A 16,090-nucleotide genomic window follows, 5' to 3' on the forward strand; every position below is an offset into this window, starting at 1 on the left:
CCCTCTGTTATATCTCTACCCTTTATATATAAATTACTTGAGGGTAAAGGCTTTGTTTAGTGTTTGCTACTGTGAACTCAAATGCCTAGAAAAATGCCTGGAATATAATGGGCTTAATAAAATATTGTGAAAGGAAAAAGTGAATGAATTAAATAGAATCTGTGAGATTCTTGAGTCATGTTAATACATAAATGGAAATTCTGAGAACTCTGGTGGGTCCCTAGACCCAGTCTTCTTGTCCCTAAGGTGGTTTTGTACAATAGACCCTTTTAGAATGCCATGATATCTGATTTCAATTTTTTTTATAATATTCATTCTATTTGACCTAGTGTGAGCAAATCTTATTATTTATAAGCAAGGCAATATGAGCTAAGTATAATACAGCTTCCTAGTGACAAAATTAGGGGTAGAACCTAGATTCCACATATAGTTGTCTAAGTGAAACACATTAAGAAAATATGCTGCAATGTCCACAAGAGCTAAACTATGGAGAGAACCAAGATGTCCATCAACAGATGAATGGATAAAGAAGATGTGGTATATATATATACCATGGAATATTATGCAGCCATCAAAAAAAAAATCTGAAATCTTGCCATTTGCAATGACGTGGATGGAACTAGAGGGTATTATGCTAAGCAAAATAAGTCAATCAGAGAAAGACCTGTATCATATGATCTCACTGATATGAGGAATTTTTAATCTCAGGAAACAAACTGAGGGTTGCTGGAGTAGGGGGGTGGGAGGGATTGGTTGGCTGGGTGATGGACATTGGGGAGGGTATTTGCTATGGTGAGTGCTGTGAATTGTGTAAGACTGTTGAATCACAGACCTGTACTTCTGAAACAAATAATACATTATATGTTAAAAAAAAAAAAAAAGAGCGTAGGAAGGGAACAATAAAGAGGTGGAAATCGGAAGAGGAGACGAACCATGAGAGACTATGGACTCTGAGAAACAAACTGAGGGTTCTAGAGGGGAGGGGTGTGGGGGGATCGGTTAGCCTGATGATGGGTATTAAAGAGGGCACGTATTGAATGGAGCACTGAGTGTTATATGCAAACAATGAATCATGGAACACTACATCAAAAACTAATGATGTAATGTATGGTAATTAAGATAATAAAATTTAAAAAAAAGAAAGAAAATATGCGCAAATATAAACATAGAATGAATTTCACAGCCAAATACAATTCATTGGTAAGATTATTCACTGGCTTGGAATAATGTGTCTTTTATCTGATTTTTTTTTTTTTTTTTTTAAAGATTTTATTTATTTGAGAGCGAGAATGAGAGACAGCATGAGAGGGAGGAGGATCAGAGAGAGAAGCAGACTCCCTGCCGAGCAGGGAGCCCGATGCGGGACTCGATCCCGGGACTCCGGGATCATGACCTGAGCCGAAGGCAGTCGCTTAACCAACTGAGCCACCCAGGCACCCCTTATCTGATATTTTTAAGCAGATACTCAAAAGTTGATAACATTTGTAGTAAATAAGAAATATTTGCCTTTGCAATAACATTTGAAATTCTCCAACTCAGCAACAAGTTAAGTATATTTTTCTATTTGAATTGTCAGTGGAACAAGAGAATACCCAATGTAGAATTGATCTGTGATTTTGATGAAAATCATAGTTTACATTGCTATTTTCATGGGTATTATCAAAGGGATTTTTGTCGTGAATGCATTTTAGTTATTCAGGGATGGTTGTTAAACCAAGTTTCATTTTTTTCTTCTGAAAACATTGTAATTCCTTTTATATCTTCTTAAAGCATACCTTCCCTAAAATAACATTGTATTAGGTGGATGTCCCTCTGTGAGTTCCAAAATCTATTAAAGTGAGATATGAATGAAATTTTTGCCCTAAACAGGATTACGGAATACATTTCTGCCTCCACTGCAGAAAGGTTCTTATTCAAATTAGGTAGGGTTCCTTTTTTTAACCCTGAGATCTCAAATGCATTCCCGTGCATTAAATACATCAAGAAGATGTTTATGAACATTACATACCCATTTGCAAAATGCATTTTATTTTCAACTTGTAGGGACATATGCTTTATTCAAGGAGACATGTATTTTTTTCCAAAGAACATGATTAAAAACCAAGATATAATGACACATTCTTTTTGGGCCATTAAAAAAGACATCTATATGAGATTATCAGAAATGTTAGCTGCTTTCTTTCAGTCTCCATTTCTTACAAATTCTATGTTTAATTAGGTTCCAGCTAAGGCAATGAATATATGCCAAGGTGACACAAGAAAGTAGTTTATTAAATATAAATATGGCTTAATATGTCTTTGCCTTTGTACTTATTTATTAATTTTTTCAGTAAATTTCATTTTCACATCTGGGGGGTAATATACACAAAGCCTAAATATCAATCTTTCAAAGTGCCATTTACTAATAGCTATTTTTTACAATTATTCATTAGAATACAAATTTGCATATTTATAGCAAACAATAATCACTTGTAAACTTAAATAAGACCTCTGCCTAGTGCTAAATGCAATTTTATGAAAATACTGCCTGCTTTGGATCCTTCCTTCATAAAATGTAACATTAGCTACTATCTAACATTGCATACTTTAGAAATAGAAGTACAAGACCTCTGAGAGGAATAATAACTGACGGCCATAACTAAAAAGAATTTATTTGAAAAGAATTTTTGTATTTGACAATAAAACAATGATAATAACTACCATTTAATAGCTGTTACCCAGTTATAGATGTAAGTTCAAATCTGTTTTTCCCTCAGGGACAAATACATTAGTTAACTAAATCTCTGTCTTTACTTGTAAAAAATATATATACATATAGTGAAAGTACTTATCACTAGTCTTTATTCTATGTGGGAACTCTTCTTCTGAGAGAACTTTAAATTGCTGACTTTGATTTTAAGGGTTTGGTCTTCTCAATGATATATTTCAGATAAAGTAAAATTAGTGAGAATGCCTACCTGAATTATCCATTGTCTCCTTCACAAAGGAAGGGCACTGTCTGAAATATTTGCATTTTTGTAATTCACCAAAGTTCTCTTTTATTAAAATTTCTCTAATTATAGAACATGTGGTTTTAATGAGCTTTTTTTTTTTTAATGATAGACTTTATGATATGGAGCTCTAGGACTTTTTAGAAACTCAAGTCAAATATTTTTAGAAGAGATGTTATATGATAAATGTTGGCATTTGACCTTCCATGATTTTCATGTGAGATGTCTAATACTCTTTGGAACCCATCTATTTCTTTTATAACCCTTTTGCTATTACTACATTTCTGCCCAAATAATCCTTCAGTGATTGTTTCCTATAATGTATTTTCCAAGAAGATGCATTAAGTATTGGTGTTCTGGTGAAGTATTGTGTGATTCAATGATAGAAACATAGCCATGAGGTCAGAAAAATCTGAGTTCAAATTTAGATCCATTTACTAATTATACAATCCTGGGCAAGAATATTTAACCTTCTTGAATCTGCTTTCTTATCTTTAAAATAGAAATAATGATACATAACCCATCAGTCTGTTGTGAGCATTAACTAAGATAATATACTACTATGTCCAACTCAAGCATTCTGTGCATTCTGTGAAGTTTGGTATATTGGACAGGACTCTCCAGGGAAACAGCACCAATAGGATATATATATATATATACACATATATGTGTGTATGCATACATATGTACATGTACATATACACACATATATATATACATATACATATATACATATATATACATAGAAAAAATACAAAATAAAAATAAATATAAAAAGAAATATATACAAATATATAAATCTGTCTATACTACACACATATTAATTATAGGAAACTGCCTCAGACTATTATGGAAGCTGTGAAGTTTCATGATCTGTTTGTTATCTGCAAGCTGGAAAACTAGGAAAGCCAGGGGTGTAACTCTATCCTAGGGCTTAAGAACTGGGAAGTTGATCATGTAAATCCCAGTTGTAGTCCAAGACCTGACAATAATGGGAGGGAAGGTGATGTTGTAAGTTCTGGTCTGAGTCTGAGAACCAGGAGCACGCATTTTCAAAGGCAAAGATACATGAGATAGAGAAGATAGATAAGAAAAGAGTAAATTTGCCCTCCCTTCACCTTTTTTTCCCATTCACACCTCAAGGAGTTGGATGATGTCCACTCTCATTGGTGAGGGAGGTCTTTTTTACTCAGTTTACCAGTTCAAATGTTAATCTCTTCCAGCAACACCCTCACAGATGCCCAGACATAATGTTTTATCAGCTTCTGGGCGTCCTTTAGCCCAATTAACTTGACTGACACATAAAATTAACCATCACATTTGGTTCCTTCTCTTCTTCTACATTTACCTTGTGTCATAGGTCTAGATATTTGCCTGTATAGTTTTTATTTTGTTTTTATGTTCTCTGTAGCTTATAATAGAAACCTTAGGATATTTCCAAGATGTGTTTATTTGGGGGCCAAATATGTTTATCAATATTTCAAGGAAAGATAAAAATCTTATTTGAACATAAGAAAGGTGACCAAAGAAAAGTTAGCAGGAATAAAAGAGTTATACATAGCTCAGGTGTTGTAAACTAAAAATAAAACTAGGCTGGGCTCTGGTAGCTGAGGTAAAACCATCCAACTAGAAAAATAGTCTGCAATATATAAAGAGTAAAGCCAGAATAAAATAGGAGGTGTTGGGATAGCTTATAGAAGGAACCAAGGGAAGAATATGGGAAAGTCAGATTTGTAAATGAAGCCGGTAATAAGACTAGTAGCAAGATAGAAGGAAGTGATGGAACTTGGTGTGTTCTGATGGGAGTTTGATAAACAGCCTCATTGCCTTCAGGACTCCTTTTCCAAACCAAAGTGATTGTCTCTTCTGTTACTGTGAGTTCATCTGACTTCTCTAAGAAGCCTTTGAAAGAAAAGAAAGTGATTGAAAGGGAGCTGTTCATGTGTAAAGTACTCATAGTTTTTAAGTCCTGGACAAGAGCAAGATAACCTGGAATTTTTACTGACTGCACTGTACACTACTTAGCTTGGGCTATCGTAGCCCCATGAAGGGCTTGAAATTAGGTTTATCCTTAATTTTCCTTCCTAGAGTTAAAAGGGATTTGGAGAGGGGTCTGTGATACCATTGCCTAAATGACAGCATAGACAAGTGTTTCTGACATCTTCTATTTCTATGTAGAAACGTTAGTTTTGTGCTTTAACATACAACTCAGTGGTGAAACTAAAGTGGAGTGCTAAGTATTTATATAATCTACAATATAAGACAAAATTGTATAGCTCAGCCTTTACAATATGAAACAATATTACATATTGTAGGAAAACATAAGATGTGATTTTCAACTTTTATTTGGGTAATGCTTTGATTCCCATTTTGAAATGCAGACAAGGTCATAAGAACTGATTGATATAATTGTATTTTCAATAAAAACACTAGTAAACTATAGCTTATAATTCTTGTCACAGAATTAATTAGTTATCTATTGTTAATATGAGCCTTTCATTTAACTATCAATAACATGTGAGAGTCTGTCCATTCTCACAGGATGATGGGTATGTATTTCATACTCTATGATTGATTGGTTTATTATATCCAGAACATTATTATCTCTAAATGACTTATAGTGAATCAAAATATTTCCATAGAGGGGTGTATGCATGTGCTTTTCTAATCAGTCACTGATTGATTTTTCCTTTGCCTTTTCCATATTTTTATGATAAGATTTTTCTATCTAAAATGAGATATGATGGATGTGAAAACACACAAATTATAAAGGACTTGACAAATGCATACCATTATTGTTATTTTCTACTAAAATGCAAATCGTGGATTTTCTAGTATTTGATTTTAAATATATCATAGGGGCCTGGGTGGAGCAGTCAGTTAAGCATCTGATTCTTGGTTTCTGCTCAGGTCATGGTCTCAGGATCATGAGATCAAGCTCCACGGCAGTCTCTGCTCAGCAGGGAGTCTGCTTAGAGTTTCTTTCTCCTTCTTCCTCTGCTCCTTCCCCCTGTGCTTTCTCTCTCTCTCTCTCTTTCTCTCAAATAAGTAAATCTTCATGGGGTGCTTTGGTGGCTCAGTCAGTTAAGCATCTGCCTTCGGGTCAGGTCATGATCCCAGGGTCCTGGGGTCGAGCCCCGCATAGGGCTCCCTGCTCAGCAGAGAGCCTGCTTCTCCCTCTCCTTCTGCTGCACCCCTTGCTTGTGTGTTCTCTCTCTCTCTGTCAAATAAATAAATAAAATCTTAAAAAAATAAATATTTAAGTATAGCATAGAAATTTGGGGGGGCGCCTGGGTGGCTCAGTTGTTAAGCGTCTGCCTTCGGCTCAGGTCATGATCCCAGGGTCCTGGGATCGAGCCCCGCATCAGGCTCCCTGTTCAGCCAGGAGCCTGCTTCTCCCGCTTCCCCTGCTTGTGTTCCCTCTCTAGCTGTCTCTCTCTCTCTGTGTCAAATAAATAAATAAATAAAATCTTAAAAAAAAAATTTTGGCTGGGATTTCATTACTCATCATTTCATTTTTCCACATTTTATCCATTCTGTTATGCCTATCACAAATTATTTTACCTTCCCTGACTTTTTATTACTACCAGGACTCCAAAAAATAAATGTTCAGAAATCAGAAAGAAAAACTAGTGAATTATAATGGATTATGATATGTCAGGGTAAGGTATATTGCAAAAAAAATTTATGAATTCCTTACATTCCTGCATTCACATCCTATTGGAATGTAATGGTTTTTTTTATTTATTTTTTATTTTTTTAAAGATTTATTTATTTATTTGAGAGAGGGAGAATGAGAGACAGAGAGCACGAGAGGGAAGAGGGTCAGAGGGAGAAGCAGACCCCCCACCGAGCAGGGAGCCCGATGTGGAACTCGATCCCAGGACTCCAGGATCATGACCTGAGCTGAAGGCAGTCGCTTAACCAACTGAGCCACCCAGGCGCCCCCTATTGGGATGTAATGTTATTCCCATCAAGATACAGAACCTTTTTCTCCAACCCTTGAATCTCAGGTTGACCGTTAACTGTTATGTTAATAGGATATATGCATGTTGGCACTTACTCTCTTATGCACTGATTGAACCCTGAGACAGCAAGGTAAAGAAGATTAGACTAGCTTATTGGAGAGTGAAAGACCATGTAGAGACACACCATCCTATATGCTCTCAGACCAGTCTGATAACTTCCAAAAATTAAGTGAGCCCTCAAAGCTGGCCAAAATCAGAAAACCTTCATAAAGAATTATTAGAAATTATAAATGCTGTTGTTTAATGTTTTGAGATGATTCATTGTACAGAAAAAGTTTACTAATACAGAGAATAGTACATATTTTCTGAAGGGATTAGTTGACACATTGAAAGTGTTAATTACTTTATTCAATTCCTAACATCTTATGTTAAAAAGAGGAGAGAAAGGAAGAGTTTCAGAGTAGTAAGATGAAATGATGCTTTCTATAATCTTCTTAAATGATGCTTGGTGAATAGGAACTTTAAAGAGTCTCTGTTCCGTGGCAATTTACAAGAAGCATTTTCAGTGAAACCATAAAAAGTATACTAGACCAATGAGGAAGAAGGAATATCAGGACTGTTGAAATGATCTGTAGAATAAATGTTTTGTTCTGTGTTTATCTTCCTGAATAAGAGAATGACTTTTTATACATAACATATACAAGTTCATCTTTCTATAGAAGAGAAGTGGAAAGAACTCATGGAATGCATATTTATGCCCTAGTTCAGTTTCAAAGTTGACAAATATTAATTCAAGAGGAAAAAAATTGGTAATTTTTGGAGGGACTAGTCAAAATGAATAACAACAGTTTGTTGAAAAAATAGTGTGGTATTGTTGAAAGAATAGATAAATAGATCATTGGAACAGATAGAGAGCCCAGAAATAGGCCCACATAAGTATAGTCAACTGATCTTTGAGAAGGGAACAAAGGCAATACAGAGGAGAGAATATGTACAGTTTTGTTAGTCACAATTTTTTCCCCAGGTGTTAGAACCCTAACTTTCCTAACCACAAAAGAGAATTTATTGCTTTATATAACTGAGAAGTCTATGGATGTAGCTGTATTTAGGAATGGCTGGATCAAGGACTCCAGATATTCAATGTTTCTCTAATTTCTCAGCTTTATTCTCTTTTACCTATGTCCTAAAAAATTCATAAACATAATACTTACTGCTGGAAATCTAATATAAGTGAATTTCCAACTAAAATTCTGAAATGGAGTTTTGATATCCTGGTCTATGTCATACGCACTCTCCAGGAGTAGGTTCAGCAGCTCTACTGAATAACATGGACTAAAAGTAGAGGAAGGGAAATTGTCCAAAGAACAATTCAAGGTAGAAGAATGGGTATTCTACATCCAAACACAAATATTGATTACAGGCATTCTAAAACAGGTTGAAATATATTTAGAGGTAACGATAAAAATATAACACATGACAAGAATCAGAAATCCAAATCTGTCATAACCACTTTCCCTCAGGGGACCCTGCAGAGAAAACAAAGGAGATTAAATGAACTTTCATTATTATTACTGTACTTAGGCATCAATAATAATATTAAATCCAGTGAACAGAAGTTAACCCCTACGAGAACTCCTTTTACCTAAGATAGATTTTTCTTAGCTCAGATGTTTCACTCTAACTTTTACTCTCTTAAAGGTGTGAAAAAATGAGTCCAGATGACAAAGCTTTCTAGCCAGCAAGAAGTAAAAAAGTCACAAGAACCCAGAGAATGTTTCCAATTACTAGAGGCAAAGAATTCCATATATTCTGAAATCAGGGACGAGGGCACATTCCGCAATTTGTTTCACCTTACCAGCTATATAGAAAGAGGAGAGAGAGAGGGAGAGAAAGATGCTTGGATATACAAGATACATGTCTTTTTATTTTATTCTTTATATGTGGGCACAACACAGAGGAAGTACCAGCCTCTGGGATTATAGCCCAAGGGCATAGGCTCAGATTTGGCCAATACACAAGGGCACTCTTTTCAGTGAGATTAAGTGTGGAGTATATAGTTCAGAATATACATTCTTTCCCTAAAAACCAAAAACATCAATTTTGGAATTTTTTTTCAAATTATATTCTATACCTTTATGATTTTGCAGTTTAAATGATTTCACTTAAAAACTTTTGAATGTAAAGCTTTCCTTTCCTTCAATAGAAGGGTTGTATTCTAAGGTATTCAGTACAGTAGCTTTGAGCCACATGTGACTATTTAAATTCAAACTTATTAAGACTAATTAATATTTTGAACTCAGTTTCTAAGCCATACTATCCACATTTAAGGTGCTCAGAAGCTGCATGTGAGTAGTTTGAACATATTTGATATATTTTCAGTGCAAAAAATAAATTTTCATTATTCCAGAGTTTCTACTGGACAGCAGTGGACTAAATAACATGAAAACTCTCACTATGTACACCCAGAAATGCAGGCTAAATAACATAAATACCGAGCTCAAAGAAGATCTACATGTGCCATAAACATGAAAACATCTGAAAACAAAAATAGTAAGAATGTTTAATATGTAAATGAGTTGTAATGGGATGAAATAAGGGTGGAGATCTCCAGTCTAAGTAATGGCTTTGATTTTTAAGTCCCTTGCAGGTATAATGGATAGAGGTTTAGTCTCTCACAAGGAGTGCTGGAATGGAAAATTTGAAGTACAGCTAGGGCACTAAAAGAGCTAAATTTTAGTGTAGAATGGATTGAAAAGTTATACCTGTTAGAAAAAACACTAAGGAAGTTTGTCTTCCTGACTGGGTTGTAAGTGGGAAAATGTCTCTTCTGAGAATTTGTAACTATAGTCCTCATTACAAGTATTTTTGCATATTTGAATTTACATTATTTGCATACTTTGTAAACTTCAAATGGCGAAATAAAAGTGGGAATTGATGGTGAGTTGATGATATTCCATGGGAACGTGGCAGACACAAAGAGAAAAAATAATCTGAAAGTGCAAACACTTCAACCTAGAACACATAGAATTATTACAGGCAAAAGGTGAACTCCCATTCTGAAACCACACACACACACAAAAATAGAGCAACAATCAACTATTAGTGAGTCAACAGATACAACACACAGACATATCATATGAAGAAGTTTAGATAATAGAATCATTTTAGACTATTAATAGTTAAGATTGAATTGGATAATTACATAAAAGAAGAAAGCCAAACCATAATGGTCTCTGCTAGCATCAGGAACAACAGCATTGTGTGCTCTCGCCACTTCTATTCAACATTGTACAGGAGGTTTTGGTAAGAACAACTGGGTAAGAATATGAAATAAAAGGCACTTAGATTTGATGAAGAAAGCTGTCTCCATTCACAGATGATACGATACAGTATTTTAAAAATCTTAAAGAGTGTGTAAATAGTTGTTAGAACTAATGAGTGAGCAAGGTGGCAGGATACAGAATCATTACCAAACATCACTTGTATTTCTAGACACTAGCAATGAACAATTCAAAAATGAAATTAGAAAAACAATTCCATTTACAATAGAGTCAAAAAGTATAAAAATTAGGAATAAATTAACAAGGATTTTAAAGACGTGGACACTGAAAACTAAAAACATTATTGAAAAAAATGAAGAAAGTGCTAGATAAATGGAATGATACTCCATATTCATGGATTTAAAGATGTTTGAATTCTTGAATATTTAAATTTATTGTTAAAAGGATAATACTCCCCAAATTTGTATACAGATTTCACTCAAACTTCATCAAAGTACTGCCTTCGGGAAGAAATTGACAAACTGATCCTAAAATTTATATGGAAATGCAATGGACTGAGAATAGGCAAAACAATATTGAAAAAGAGGAACAAAGTTGGGTTATTTATATTTTCCAATTTCAAAACTTAGTATAAAGGGGCAGTAATCAAGATAGTTATAATACTGGCATAGGGATAAACATATAGATATATGTCTGTGGAATAGAGTAGAAATAAACTCTTATATTTGTGGTGAATTGATATTTGACAAGGGTGTCGAGACAATTCAGTGGTGGGAAATTCAATTGTTTAAACAAATGTGTACATACATACAAAAGAATTTGGACACCTACCTCACATATATGAAAGTTAACAAAACTAGATCAATGACTTAAACATAAGAGCTAAAACTATAAAACTCATTTAGCAATTAATTCTAAGATATAACCACAAAGCACCATTAACAAAAGAAAAAAATAGATAAATTGGACTTGATCAAAATTCAAAACATTTTGCACCAAAGAGCAACATATGGTAGGTGAAAAAAAAAAGGAGGAGAGAAATATTTATAAATTATATATCCGATAAGGGTCCAGGGTCCAGATAATAAATAACTGGAGCTCAGCAATGAAAAGACAAACCAGTTAAAATTTGGGCAAAGGATTTGCATAGGTATTTCTCTGAAGAAGTACAAATAACCAGTTAGCACATGAAAGATGATCAACATCCTTAGTCATTAAGAATGCAATCAAAACTACCATAAGAAACAACTTCAGATTTACTGGAAAAAGACAATAACAAATGTGGATAAGGATGTGGAGACACTATAACCTTCATTTGTTACCAGTGGATATGAAAAATGGTGCAACTACTTTGGCACACAGTTTGGTAGTTCCTCAAAATGTTAAATATACAGTTACATGTGACCCAGCAATTCCATTCCTAGATATATATCCAAAAGAAATGAAAACACTGTCCACTCAAAAATTTACAAATGAATATTCCTAATAACAATTTTCATAATATCCAATAAGTAGAAACAACTCAAATGTCCATCAGTACAAATGGCTAAACAAAATTTGGTACATCCCAAATGGTATATTATTGGACTATGAAAGTTAATAAAGTAATGACACATACTACAACATGGATGGACCTTGAAAGCATGATATGTGAAAGATGCCAGTCACAAAAGATCACATATTCTGTGATTCTGATTATATAAAATGTCTATAATAGGAAAATCTATAGAGACAGAAAGTAGATTAGCAATGCTAGGACTTGGGGGGTTGGAGGAAATGGGAAGATATTGCTAATGAGTACAGGATTTCTCTTTGGAGGGATAAAATATTCTAAACTTAGTGTTGATGGCTGCACAACTATGAATATATTGAAAAACACTTTATGCTTTAAAAGGTGAATTTTAAGGTATTTGAATTATATCTCAAAGCTGCTATAACATATATAATGGAATAAAAAGATACCATGATAAAAGGAAAGTCCAGCTTTAAAAAACAAAAACAACTTATTAGAAAAAGGAGAGGGATTGAAATAAAAACTCAGTAAGTATGCTAAGCCACACATTGTCTGTGAAGAACCATTGCCTCGGATAATCAAATTGAGAAAAATTCCCCAGAATGCAGTGAAATATATAAATATAAAAATGTGCACATGCATGTACATATTTATAGGTATACAAATATATAAAAATATGTAAATATATGGAAGAGTATTTAAGAACTCAAGAAATTGAGAATTCTCTAATTTAAGAGAAGTGAAAAGCTCCAACATCATGTTGAGTGGGATTTTCAGTGGAGAATATTTCAATCTGGGGAGAGGCAATATTTGAAATTTGTGGCTGAGTATTTTTCATAGTAAGAGAAATACATGAATATTCACATTGAGGAAGCAAAATGAGATGTGAATTGGACTGGTAACAATAGATACATACCTAGACACAATAGTGCAACTGAACAGAGAAGGTCTGGGGAAAATAAAGAAACAGAATGAAATGACTCATTACCCAAAAGGGTAAATGACTTCTCAATGGCAACAATGGAGGCTAGAAGTATTTAGAATAATAGCCTCAAAGTGATGATGAAAAATAACTGTCAACTTACATATCTATATTCAGCAAAATTATCTTTTACCAGATCCACATTTAAAAGAACAACAAAACTCTAGAAGAAAATAGGGAGATACACAAAATAATTGGTAGACACGTGAATAATACAAAAAAAAAAAGATTTGATTATATTAAGTAATTATAATAAAGACTAATTTGAGGACTATAACAATAAATGAACAAAACTACAGACTGACAATTACATTTGAGATGAAGGTGCCATTGAAATTCAAGCTGTAATGCTCTTGTATAATAAGGATGGGGAAAGAGAGAAGGAGATTTGGTGTCAGAAACATACATTAGTATCCCTGATCTGTCCAAAAATTAACTTATCTTTGCTTTCATGCTTACTCTAGATTCCAAAACTGGTAGGGAGTCGATAGGTTTTAATGAGTGTGGCCTCTAATTTACTTAACATTTGCATTTCAATAACATTTCAATCTGTTAAAGAAGAAAAACAAAACAAAAACAGCAAGAACAGCAACAACAAAGAGACATAGTTATGACTTTCATTACCAGGGTCCCTCAAGCAGAGCTAGTTCCCATATAGATTGTTCTAAGTTCTCTTGTTTAGGCAGTTGAGTACGCTGGAAAATCCAAATTGTGGCCACAAAAGGGAGTTAACGTCATAGCTGATGGCTGGACTAAGCATGAAAGCTTTGGCAATGTTGATAAAAAGAACATCAGTAATAAGAGAAAATACTCAATAGATTGGAGCTCATTAGCACGAAGGCTGTAATATGGATAGGGACCAACAATCCAGGAAAGAATGTGTTGGAATCCCATTTTCAGGAGTGCTGGTCATATATTACAAGAGCTAGACATGGAGTTTGAGGTACACAGAAAGCCAGATCTCAGTGTCTCTGAGGTGTTATAACATGCCTCTTCATTTAATTACAATCATTTTTTCCCAAGTAATTAGACCCTATTGTTGCCCAAATGTAAACTAATAATTTTCCCACCCGTCCTCCATTAACCCCTGGAACTTCTCACCTTGACACAAGAAAGGTTTCCACTCATAACATTTTGTCAAGTCTAGAACTGAATAAAAGCTCTCATTGTGCACTGTTGAAAAGTTTTCATCTGGTTCAGTTCTGCTGGTTACCCTAAACTCTTAGCAGAACTTCCCGATTCTCTGGAACTCATCTCTGATACGGTTTTTAAAACTCCAGTCCTCAGAATACACTGTGTCTAGCCCCTTATTTAGTGCTTTTGGGGGCAATTTACCCCAAGGGTGCAATGTACTTCTCCAAATATCTCTAAATATTTGTGTGTTTAATTCTTCAGCCTAGGGAGAGAAGTTTGAGGACTGAGGAGAATTGACTATGAATGAGTGGCATTAGCACAAACTGGCTGTTTGAAAATAGTACACATTTTTACATTGGTGCAAATATTATGTGTCTCAGTTGAAGAGCAGACAATTGCTGAAGGATATAAGGACTTTTCATCTGATAGCCAGACTGCTAAGACTTCATTAATTGTGGGTCATTAGACTAACATACTTTTCTTGCAAGTGCCATTCATTTTTCAGGTGGTTCAGAACCCAGTTATGAAAAATAATGAGCAGTCATAAAACTCCAGCCCAGTGTGAGAAGGTTTTTCAAAAGGTATTCAGAAAATATTATTGGAAGGAAATTTCAGGCATGTCTAAAAGTAAACATGTAAGAGAAAGGGTACATAAAAAGTAAAGGAACAGGAAAGATGAGATAGTATTGAAAGTAGTTAAAAAGTCAGGCAGGTAGAATAAAAGATTTGATTACCTGCAACCAGATAAAAAGAAAAGAAAGAGCAAAAATGTAAAGGTTTTTCATTGTGGGTTTTTTTTTTTTTTTTGCCAAGTTAATTTGCATTGCTGGCTTTAAAATTAGAATGTAACCAATTCCTTTACTAAATTGATAGAAGTAGTTGCTTGGAATCTATAGTAACACAATCCAAATCTTTTGGACAGTTATGATTCTGCTGCAGTTGAACTTGGGCTAATTAAAACCAATAGCTGCCAGCAAATTCATTAGTCCTGATCTGTTTATAGATCCATTGTGAGGAATGATCATTTATTATCTTAAGACCCTGTGCCTTCTGATAAGTATTATTATGTAAAAATATGGACAGAGAGTGCCCATTGGCAAGAACTGTTAATCTTTTCAGTTCACACTTGGAATACTTGTAAAAAACCAAGCACATTATCCCTCATTGAGAGGCAGGAATGACAAGTTGGTTTAAACCAGAGAGACCTCTTGTATAAATTAACAGATGTTTTAGTTGAAAATAGAAGTTGTCAACATGACCTTAATTAATGAATTTGCTAAGAGTTGTTCCCAGAATGAGGTAATATGCCAAGTTCTAACCTAGGTATAGAGGAATAAATGGAGGCTTTAAAGTTAGACTCAAATTGAAATCCCGGCTTGGACCTCATGATTTTCATGGTCTAAAGTAAGTCATCAGGTTAACTCAGGTGTGAGAATCATATTCCCACATAGGGTGCATTTAACTAGTATTTGGCATCTAGTGGTGCTCCATGAGAATATGCCTTTATAAAGTCAAGTGCATTCTCTTTAATTGAGGAATGTGTGTGTTCAGTGCTGTGTATACATGTGTGCTTGAATTTATGAACAGTGTGATGGAAGTGTTATTTATTTACTTACTGGCTAAATCTCATATGTGTAGAGTATGAGGTAATTCTAGCCATGCTATCTAACTACTATCAGAAAAGAGGACTTTAAACGGATTCTCATATTGAAATCATCATGTGGGGTACAGAATGCACAGCGTCTAAATGAATTATATCTAATAGACTCATCCAATGAGATTCCTCATTTAGTTATCTTGGCATAGGTTTTATCACTCATTTATTATAACAGGCATCCTGGGAGTTCCATTGCTATGCTTTATTGAGACTTCTATAGATCAGGTGGACTTTTGTTATCAACTACTTAACAAAAAAATCACAGGCCAAATCACAATATGGCTCAGAACATTGAGGCCTTTATTATTATTGTTAATATTATTATCATCCCCAAATTTATGTAGAAAATGTCAGACCTGATGGACACTTTCTCCTCTCACATGACTTTGTGCTTTCCTTAAATTATACAGGAAGATTTCAGTCCTAGACCCTAGTTTTGTTCCAAGTCTTTGTTAGGAAATATTATCTCACTCATAGCTTCTCTCAGCATCTTCTTGAGCATCATTACCTTCAAGATAGCTGTAGTCTTATTACTTACTTCAGTCAACAAAATATGTGAAGTGTA

This window comes from Mirounga angustirostris, unplaced genomic scaffold (genome assembly GCF_029215605.1).
Source record: "Mirounga angustirostris isolate CCGP_5_RB_7025 unplaced genomic scaffold, mMirAng1.0.hap1 SCAF_15, whole genome shotgun sequence".
Taxonomy (NCBI): Eukaryota; Metazoa; Chordata; class Mammalia; order Carnivora; family Phocidae; genus Mirounga; species Mirounga angustirostris.